Genomic DNA, 10,000 nt, shown 5'->3' on the forward strand with positions numbered 1-10,000 from the left:
GGGTTGTGCTTTGGCCCTATATTAAAGTTATGCGTCATATCACTCCAAATTCAATAATATGCAATAATATTCAATAATATGTCTTTTCCGATTGCTTGTAGAACATGCTATGGCATGTCGTACAGATGTGGGTGGGGTGGGTAAGGGGCTGAGTGTGGAGGAGTTGTAGAGCAAACACAGTCCCAGGGTTGGAATGGTAATCTGGCATACAAGGCATTTTCCCGGTGGGCCGACACTCCTAAGGGGCCGATGATGTTGTTTTTGGGGGGGGGTTTGGAGACTGGCCCACCATTTAAAAGGGGCGTCCCATTGGTCCATTTTAATACAGACAATTGACTGAGCCAGAACAAAATCACAGAAAAAGGTAGTGGAAATAATGTCTTAGAAAAGCAGGATGGGCTGTGGAGGACATGGTCAACGTCAAAAATGCCCTGGCCGTATTTTCCCCCCAGTCTCGTCCTCCTATACAGTCCTGTGAATTTCCAGTGATGGAGGTTTGTGTCTTGTGAGTTAATGATATATCTCTTTAATATCATTTCTGTTATTGTATTTTCATATGATCTTCACAGTGTAGAGAAGCACAGGAAATTAATTAAGGATAAAGACAGGCTCAGGGCGGCAGATGCTCTTTGTAGCCAAATATATACAAGCTAAAATCTTAGAGTGCCTTAGATTTAGTCGAAGTGAGTCCCTACACCGACAAGCATCAAGGAGAAAACGTGAATTTCCCTAAAGCATTCTAGATTCCTGTTTGTTTTCTGAGTCTCAGTGCAGGGTAAGAATATACCCTCAGACTCAACTTGACCTTGAGCACTGCATGCCCAGATTCATACTATGGACACGCTAGTCCCCAACACCGACATGTTTATATAACCTTCTCCCTCGTGGTCTCTTTAGGGAGTCCTGGCAGCCCTTGGAGGCCTACTGTAGCCTATACTGTATTACTACTTGCATCGTTGTTGTTTTTTCATCCAAGGGTCAGACGTTGATGGATGGCTGTGTTGAAAGACGTCAAGCGCACAAATAGGGCCGTTCATATCTGCTCTCATCAAGAGCCTTCGCATAAAAAACCCAGCCTCGTTCAGGGGAGGCTGTTTACTACAAATGCGGGTGTGATGGCGTGCCACCAACCCACCCCCACCCCCTACCCCATTATATTTTTTGTTTGTGTCTTTATGGCCACTGTAAACTGTTTGAAGGTTGGCGGATTGAATAAACATCGGTCCCTCCGCGTGGAGGTCGTGCAGCGAAGTGATTGGAAAAGCAACACATTTCATCTCGCGCAGCTGAGGACTGACGTTCATACATAATTGCCAGAATGATTGCATTGCGGCGGCTATGTAATTACGACGTCGGCGGCGATGCCTATGTGGTTTTGGCGAAGCGGGGCGTGCGGGCGGGCAGTCACTGTCACAGAGAAAGAAAGAAAGACAGAGAAAAAAAATATGAATAAAATCAGCAATGGTGAAGACTGATGAACAATTTCATGTGTAACACCACAGAGCGGATCTATTGCCCTACCCAGCAATCACGGCAATGTCATCAGAACCGCCCTTCTTTTGCAGTAGGCCTATGGTAAATTCTTATTTCATCCCAACACTGGCCATCTTGAAATCATTAAAGCCCACAATATGTTAATATTCTGTCAGTTAACGCATTGAGTGCCAGCCATTTTCAAATTCAGACCGGGGGGTTGCCAGGCTTTTTTCAACGTTTGAGTGATTTTTCAAGAACCATAAAAAAATCAGTTCTTTGTCCATGTGAACAACAAACATACCAGATCAAGGTGTTAGGCCCCCACCCCCCATAAAAAACCTCAATTGACTTGATATCAAGTCTTTGGCACTGTGCCATACATTCTGAAAAGACTTGTTTTCAAGTCCATGGCACTCAAAGAGCTACAGAACATGCTTGATCCGATGCTTGATCCGAAGATCCGATGGGGTTGAGCTGGGGTTATAGCCTATATATTTTTATTTGAAGTAAAATAGCCTATATGAAAAAAATAAAACAATATGCAGAGCACCTCCTAAAAATAAGGTATTTGTCATTTACAAAGTCTTGTTATTCTAAAATAAGATACAAGTTCTTTACAAAAGTCTTGGCACAGCAGCCAACGCAACATACAGGAGTGCTCATCGTCATTAGTTAGCCTTTGATCAAACCTGTGATGGCGTGTATCGCCACAGGGAGCACAAGGAATCTGCCACAACCAATTCGATTGTATGTGAGCGTACAGTACGTACAGCCAGGCCCGCCGACAGAAGGGGGTAAACGGGTATGTTGCCCCAGGCCCAGGGAAATAGGGGGCCCAAAATTGGGTCCCCATTACATTGTATTTATTGAGTTGGGGGCCCTTTCAGATGACTTTGTCCTGGGTCCAGCAAAAGCTGTCAACGGCCCTGCATACAGCACCTTGCACCATATGGCATCTACTAACAATGCGGAACACACAGCATCATGAGCATCCTTCAAGGCTTCCAGAACTGGAGCCGGAGTCTGAAGCTCCTAGACTATAGACTACGGTTAGAACTCAACCCCCCGTAGTACATCACAGACAAAGGAGGAAAAGGATCCCTCTTTTTACATTTTTAAACAGTAAGGAACATCAAGCAGAATAGCGGTTCATATATGGGTGACGGGGACTGGAGCAGTGGTTAGAGTGTCGCGCGTGCACGTGTGTGTGTGTGTGTGTGTGTGTGTGTGTGTGTGTGTGTGTGTGTGTGTGTTGGTAGGGAGCAAGTGGTGGTGCTTGGAGCTGTGTAGCAGCAGCCCATGGGGAGAATGTTTCCTCACGAATGACTCCACCATGGAAGACAGATACGGTAAAAGAAAAAAAAAAGAATTAAAATAAAAGAAGCAAGCAAGAAAAAGAAACCCCAATAGAAAACCAGACCATGGAAGACGTTTAATGTGAAAAAAAGAAAAAGATAACAAAGAAAGAAAAAAAAAATGAATGCAAAAGCAATCCTCCTCACACTGTAAAATCCAACAATAGGGTTTACTTGCATTTGGTTGGTTTACATTACTCACAGTCATAAATATGAGCATTTTAATGGTTTGGTTGCAGTAACAGTTACTTAGAGAGGAGAAAAAACAAATTACTTCTCAACTGAATTAAGCTGAACTTGAATGAGACGAGTAACTCCAAGAGTAATGTTCCCACAAGGGGCGCTATTACGTGCAATTTCCTCATGGATTGGTCAAGATCAAGGAAGAAGAGGAACGAGCAGGAGGAATCAGGAGGAGACCAGACATGTGGAGAAAAGAGCAAACTTCGTTGGAATCCTGCTGTGTGATTGTCCTAAACGGGTATTTTTTAGTTGTTTTCTCTCAAGAACCATTATGAATTTAGAATGTTACAGATAAACACCACAATTTTTAGTTTTTGTGGACTTTATAAGGTCTTAAGACAGATAGCAAAAAGTCAGTGTTTTGAATTGATGGCACTTGCCAGGACATGTCAGCCCGCCTGTTGCAGAGATAACTAACTTTTCCTCAATGTGTTAGTGTGTTTTTGTTAGTTTATGCACAACTTTATATTTGATTAATTTGTAAGTGTGTGATAACATTACTGGAATCCATGTTGGTAGCCTATAATATTTGAATTGTATTTCCGTGGGGACATGCAATGGAAATGTAAGCGTTGCACGTTTGCAACAGAAAAAAGAGGACAGTTATACATGGCGGGCTTACTAGTCAACAACCAATCCCTTGTCTTCACATGGATTGTTTATGCACGTTTAAGTCATTTAATGCTCTCAAAGTGCACTTGGCCAAGCTGCACACACAGACAGACATTAGACAAACGAATACAGCGGTTGCGTTGTTTCATTGTCAGGTATGTAAATACAGCGATTCTTGCACTGAAACAGAGTTCTTCACACTTGTGCGCCGTCATTTAAAGTTGAGGCAAAATGTCCCATGCCCATATGAAGGCTGTGACTTTGAAACCCCTGTGTATTCAACATTTAAGGCACATAAAAGCAGAGTGCATAGTGAGTGTGCTGCTCCATTCAAACCTGAAGTCAGAACAGTTGCATCACAAGATGGAGATCAACAGTCTGAAAATGGAGAATATGGGCTCAGCAGATAGCATAAATGATCTTGAAAATCAGTTAGCGTAAGCAGTAAGCAGTTAGCAGTCAGCGTAACCTTGCTTTGCTTTTTTTGAAAATGCAAACTGTCCCACATATTCCGGAGTATGCTGTCCAATAATTAATTCTGTCTCTTAATCAGATTCATTTACTGTCACACCCAGTCTTACAGACTGCAATCCAAGACATAGTAAAGCAGTATTGTGTTAATTTGGATGTTAATTATGGTGTCACTGAAATATTGAACGCTGTTCTGCAAAACAATGTCCTGTTGAAACATACAGATAAAGATGGATCTCTATCAACAGCTAGCAAGAGAGCATCTTACATAGCACAGCAATTTCCAATTATTATGCCAGTCGAATATCCTCTGTATAAAAGTGGTAATTCTGTTGTCTATGTTCCCATACTGCAGATGCTTCAAGCTTTGCTGAGCCATAACGACATCTTGGAGAAGGTACTGCATCCAGAGACCTCACCTGAAGGCTACCACTCATTCAGAGATGGCACTTGTTTCAAAGGTAATCCTATCCTGAATGTGGATGAATTTAGGATTGTTCTGGGGCGATATATATGAGTATAATCACAAGCTGTTACTGTTACCTTTCCTAATATGCGGTGTATTCTGTTTTTACTGTATTTCACAGGTTGTCTCAGAGTTCAACAGAGTGTCAACTTAAAGACTTTTTTGACGTCCTGGATCGTCACACTGCCCGTTTTGTCGAACTCTTCAAATCTAAGCATGGAGTTGTTGTCGAGAGGCTCCAAGAACTCGTGGGACAAACGGACCTAAACGGTAAACATGCTCTAAATAGACAACCTATATAAGTCATTGCATCCTTAATATTGGTGTGAGATTTGCAGTTTTTGGGTCTTACCTAGCATTAAAATAAATGCTGGTTGGGCCCCAAAGTATCTGTCAGATTAAATGACTCCTACTCTACGTCATAGACAAGACAACATTGAAATCTACTACATTACATGTTGCTGTAATGCTGTAGAAGTGATTCCTATTTTTTGGATTCTTGCACACCTCCTTTTGCCAGGTGCGTAGGAGTGGATCCACTGGGTCACCAACGTCTGGAGACAAAGAAGCTCCCGCACACTGTTCACATTTGCAGAGTTTTTACTTGCAACGTTTCGGTCTGTGACCTTTCTCAAGCAATTCAACCATTGCTTGAGAAAGGTCACAGACCGACAGGTTGCAAGTAAAAACTCTGCAAATGTGAACAATGTGCGGGAGCTTCTTTGTCTCTGTAAAAGTGATTCCTACCATTACGTCAATAATGCAATGTATGTGGTGTTGTTCACTTCTAGAAACAAGATGTGGTGGCTCTATGCACACTAATACTCTGCGGTCTCCCAATCCTTCTTGGTGATGCCCCCACAGACTTTTACAACACCTGCTTGGTAAGTTATGGATGTAGAACAATTAGCTGAAGATACAGCTTGAAAAATAAAGGGAACACCAAAAATTGCAATGCAACTCCAAGTCAAACATTCTGTGATATCAGCCTGTCCGGTTAGGAACAAACATTGTTTGGGAATACATTGGGAATACATTTTGATTACTGTTAAGCAAATCTAGCAAGAAATTAGTAGAGTGTAGAGGTAATAACAAAGACATGTACTAAAAATAGTTGCTATGCAAGGTGACCTTGTGCCTAAGTAACACTACTTGATATATGGTTAATGCCGTGTACAGTATTTCATGCTCGTTTATGTATTTTAACTGTCATTTAAATCTCCAAAAAATACCATGTAGTACTATACAATGACTAAACCTACTGAAATGTGTAATTCCATTGTGGTTTACAAGTGAAAGAATGGATCAGGAACTGCTGAATGTTTGAAAGTAATGCATGGAATGTATTTTTCATTCCACAATGTAAGCATTTAAGAGGTCTCATTTATTGGTCCACCCTGTATTTACCTGTTCTCATTGTGCTGCTATTTGTTTTACAGGATTCTGATGGTGACGACGTGTTGGCCAACGTCTCCTTTGGGACTTTGACTGTCATTGAAGACGATGGCATACCACCCAGACCCAACCTCCTCTACCTGGAGTCAGTGTCAACTGGAATTATCAGTGAGGGAAGTATTGTGATGGATGACCTGAAAACATTGCCTGAGGCCTTTTGCTTGCTATTTGGTTTGTCATACGCCCTTAACCTTGACTATCCAAAGGGGATGACCAACACCTTCAACTTTGTGCAGCGTGTGATGTTTAGATTGGGGCAAAACAGGCTAACTCTCAAGAACTTGCTGTTGAGTTAAACATGTGGAGGGTTAGGTTCAACATTTGAAGCATAACTGTTCAGGTTGAATGTTTGTCATGGCTCCAATCATCCTGTGTGTGTTTATTACGCTTGGAAGACAAAAGACAGAGGGGTGTCGCGCCAAAAACTCCAGTCCTTGTGGGTGCGTTGGTTCCAAAGCGATAATCCACAGAAGCAAAGAGTAGAACTCGCACACCAGCAGCCGATGCAATAATTGATTTATTGCTTTACATATGTACAAGTGATCAAGGTGCTACCCAAAAGTGCAAAACGTTTTCGGTCACCAGACCTTCCTCAGTGCAAACAGACAAAATCACAGAGGACTTCCTTATATAGAGTTCACCTAATAGGTGCTAACCATGTCAATCAACAGTCGGTTAGGTTGACGTGTACTGACAATGTTGGAGGATACCAAAAGGCATAGGCCTATGTCAAAGGAGACATTGGTTAGTTTAAGGCATAGTCCAAAAAATAAAAAAAATATAATGCGAGTGACATAATAATAAAATAAAAATAAAGATAAACTAGGAGAATAAAGTGAAAATTAAGAAAAGATGAATGCAGACATTGTACATCGCACTCTTAAGTGCATATTAATACCAAAAGGTAAGCTATGAAGTACCACATTATTACTTAGAGGAAGCAAGTCAGATCGAAATCATCATTTAGACCCCTAGGATGCATTGTTTTTAGATAAAAGATCCACCTGGCTTCACATTGTAGAAGGGTCTGTGGCGTACATCCTCTCCTACGGGTGGGAAGGACGCGGTCAATGCCCATAAATTTCAAGTCAGACACTGTGTGTTTCGCTTCAGCAAAGTGGCGCGCAACAGGTGACTTGGGGTCGTTCCTATTGACCGCACTGCGATGTTCGTTAATGCGGACCCTGAGTTGTCTGCGCGTACATCCAGTGTATTGCAGGCCACACGAACAATACAGTACATACACAACATTGGTGGAGTTGCAAGTGATGAATCTTCTGATGTCGTATGTTTTGCCTGTAGAGAAACTGGTGAATGAAGTGCATTTGTGGACATTATTGCATGAAGTGCAATTGCGACATGGGAAAAATCCAGTCATGTCATCGAGGCGCTCACGAGGGCGAAGGGAGCGATCAAAAGTGTCTGAGTGGACCAGCTTGTCTTTAATATTGGGAGACCTGTAGTGTGTAAAAAGTGGGGGGGTAGGGAAAAGTTCTGCACATTTCGTATCAGCCTGCAGGACATGCCAATGTTTTTTTATAGTGTTCTTAATGTGATGGCTGAGTGGAGTGTAGGTAGTGCAGCAAACGAGGGGGGGCTTTTCATGTTCAGGTTTGGCTCTGGTATGTAGCTGGTTATCCTGGCCGTGTGTTGTGTTCCTGACCCGCGTTAGGGCATTATCCAAGCACTGTTTGGAGTAGCCGCGTTCGCTGAAGTCCTGGTATAGCTTTTGCGCTTCAGAGTGGAAATCGTTGTCTTTCTGGCAGACGCGCCTAATGCGCAAGAATTGGCTATAGGGGAGGGCGTCCTTGCTGGGCTTGGGGTGGAAGCTAGTGGAATGTAGGTAACTGTTCTTATCAGTGGGTTTCCTATATAAGGTTGTGTATAGCTGATTATCCTCGCGCACTGCCCATGTATCCAGAAAGTGTATTTTCTTCTTGTCGTACTCCAAACTGAAGTTGATGGAATCCACCAGACTGTTGACATATTGGTGGAAATCAAGTAGCTCATTTTCAGTCCCCCTCCATAAAATAAACAGGTCATCAATGTAGCGTTTATACAGTAGTATATTGTCCAAAAAGGGATTGTTAGAGTGGATGTATCTCTGTTCGAGGAAGCCCATAAAAAGATTGGCATAGTCAGGCGCAAAAGTCGCGCCCATTGCCGTGCCCCTCACTTGTAGGTAGAAATCATTGTTGAACAAAAAATAGTTCTTTGTAAGGATCAATTTGGCCATTTCACATAAAAAGGAGGTAGGTGGAAGGCTGTTGGGGCGCGTGTCTAAGAAAAACTCAAGGGCAGTAAGACCAATGTCGTGGGGGATATTAGTATACAGACTTGTGACATCCATAGTGACTAAGTAAATGTCATCCCCAAAAAGGTCCACATTAGTTAGTGTATCAATGAAGTGACTCGTATCTCTCAGGTATGATGGTAAGCTCTCAACCAGTGATCTTATATGGGCATCGATGAAGATGGATAGTGGTTCTGTCAGAGAGCCATTGCTGGAGACAATGGGGCGTCCAGCCGGAAATTGGGCATACTGCTTATGTACTTTGGGTAGGACATAAATTACGGGGGTTACGGGGTTCTGAGTCATGAGATAGTCTCTTTCCGATGAAGTGAGGTATTGTTGATTAAAGCCTTCTTTAATGAATGTATCAATTTCACGTTTGTAAGAAACAGTGGGGTTGCCCGGCAGTTTCATGTAGGAATGCGCATCAGATAATTGCCGTATTACTTCCTGCTCATAGTCTGTACGGTTCATAGAAACAAGGCCACCCCCTTTGTCAGAACTTTTGAAAATAACATTCGTGTTCTTGGCCAGTGACGTAAGTGACAGATGTTGTGCTTTTGTACAATTTGATGGCTGCTTAATGGGTTTAGCATTGTATAAGGCATCAATGTCTTTATCCACCAGTTTGCAAAATGTGTCAATAGCAGCATTACTTACAGGGGCCATGAAAGTGCTTTTAGGCTTGAAGACTGGTTTGCTGCTGTCAACTGTGGCGGGCTGGGGTGAGGCGGTTCGCTCTTTATGGAAAAAGTATTTGAGTTTCAGTGTGCGATAGAACTTAAAAAGTTCAACTTTGGTCTGAAAGGGATTTGCATTGGGGGTAGGGACAAAGGATAGTCCTTTATTGAGCAGACTTTTCTCATCTTGATTGAAGACTGTGTCCGAGAGGTTAACTAATAGTAGGTCACCTTCTTCTTGGATCGGTTGCTTTGCCGTGTTGGGGGGAGATGCGCCGAGGTCTGGTGGTCTCTTCCCCTTCCGCGCCCTCTTGCCCCGCCTGTGGGCCTTGCTGGATCTGTGTTGTGTTGTCCTTGACGCGCACGTTCCCAGTATGAGTGGGGGTTGTCTAAAAAATCTCCATCAGAATCGGATTGGAATTCTGACGCGCTGGATTCTGAAGTGTACGCACCCCCGGTGCGAGTGCGTCTTCGCGTGTCGCCAATCCACTTCAACCACGGGTAGACATTGTCATTCTTGTAATCGAGGGTGTCACGTCTGAATTTGGACAGCTTGGTTTTAGTCAGATCTTGCTCGTATCTGTCAATGGCGGCTTTCATTTCTTCTTTAAGCTGAGTCAGATCCTCAGACGACATCATGGACTCCAGTTTAGTGGTGTGTTCGTTGATCTCGGCATCGATGGAGAACTTTTCCCTACCCCCCCACTTTTTACACACTACAGGTCTCCCAATATTAAAGACAAGCTGGTCCACTCAGACACTTTTGATCGCTCCCTTCGCCCTCGTGAGCGCCTCGATGACATGACTGGATTTTTCCCATGTCGCAATTGCACTTCATGCAATAATGTCCACAAATGCACTTCATTCACCAGTTTCTCTACAGGCAAAACATACGACATCAGAAGATTCATCACTTGCAACTCCACCAATGTTGTGTATGTACTGTATT

At 43.0% G+C, this 10,000-nt stretch overlaps 1 long non-coding RNA gene across 1 annotated transcript; it reads left to right on the forward strand.

Annotated features, from left to right (window-relative positions):
- Positions 1–3,207: 3,207 nt before the first annotated feature.
- Positions 3,208–6,464, forward strand: LOC134470006 (uncharacterized). Its single transcript, XR_010039110.1, has 5 exons — positions 3,208–3,312; positions 4,513–4,618; positions 4,745–4,893; positions 5,415–5,507; positions 6,063–6,464. It is a non-coding gene; the product is annotated as an uncharacterized LOC134470006 (long non-coding RNA).
- Positions 6,465–10,000: the final 3,536 nt, after the last annotated feature.

This window comes from Engraulis encrasicolus, chromosome 19, assembly GCF_034702125.1.
Source record: "Engraulis encrasicolus isolate BLACKSEA-1 chromosome 19, IST_EnEncr_1.0, whole genome shotgun sequence".
Lineage (NCBI taxonomy): Eukaryota > Metazoa > Chordata > Actinopteri > Clupeiformes > Engraulidae > Engraulis > Engraulis encrasicolus.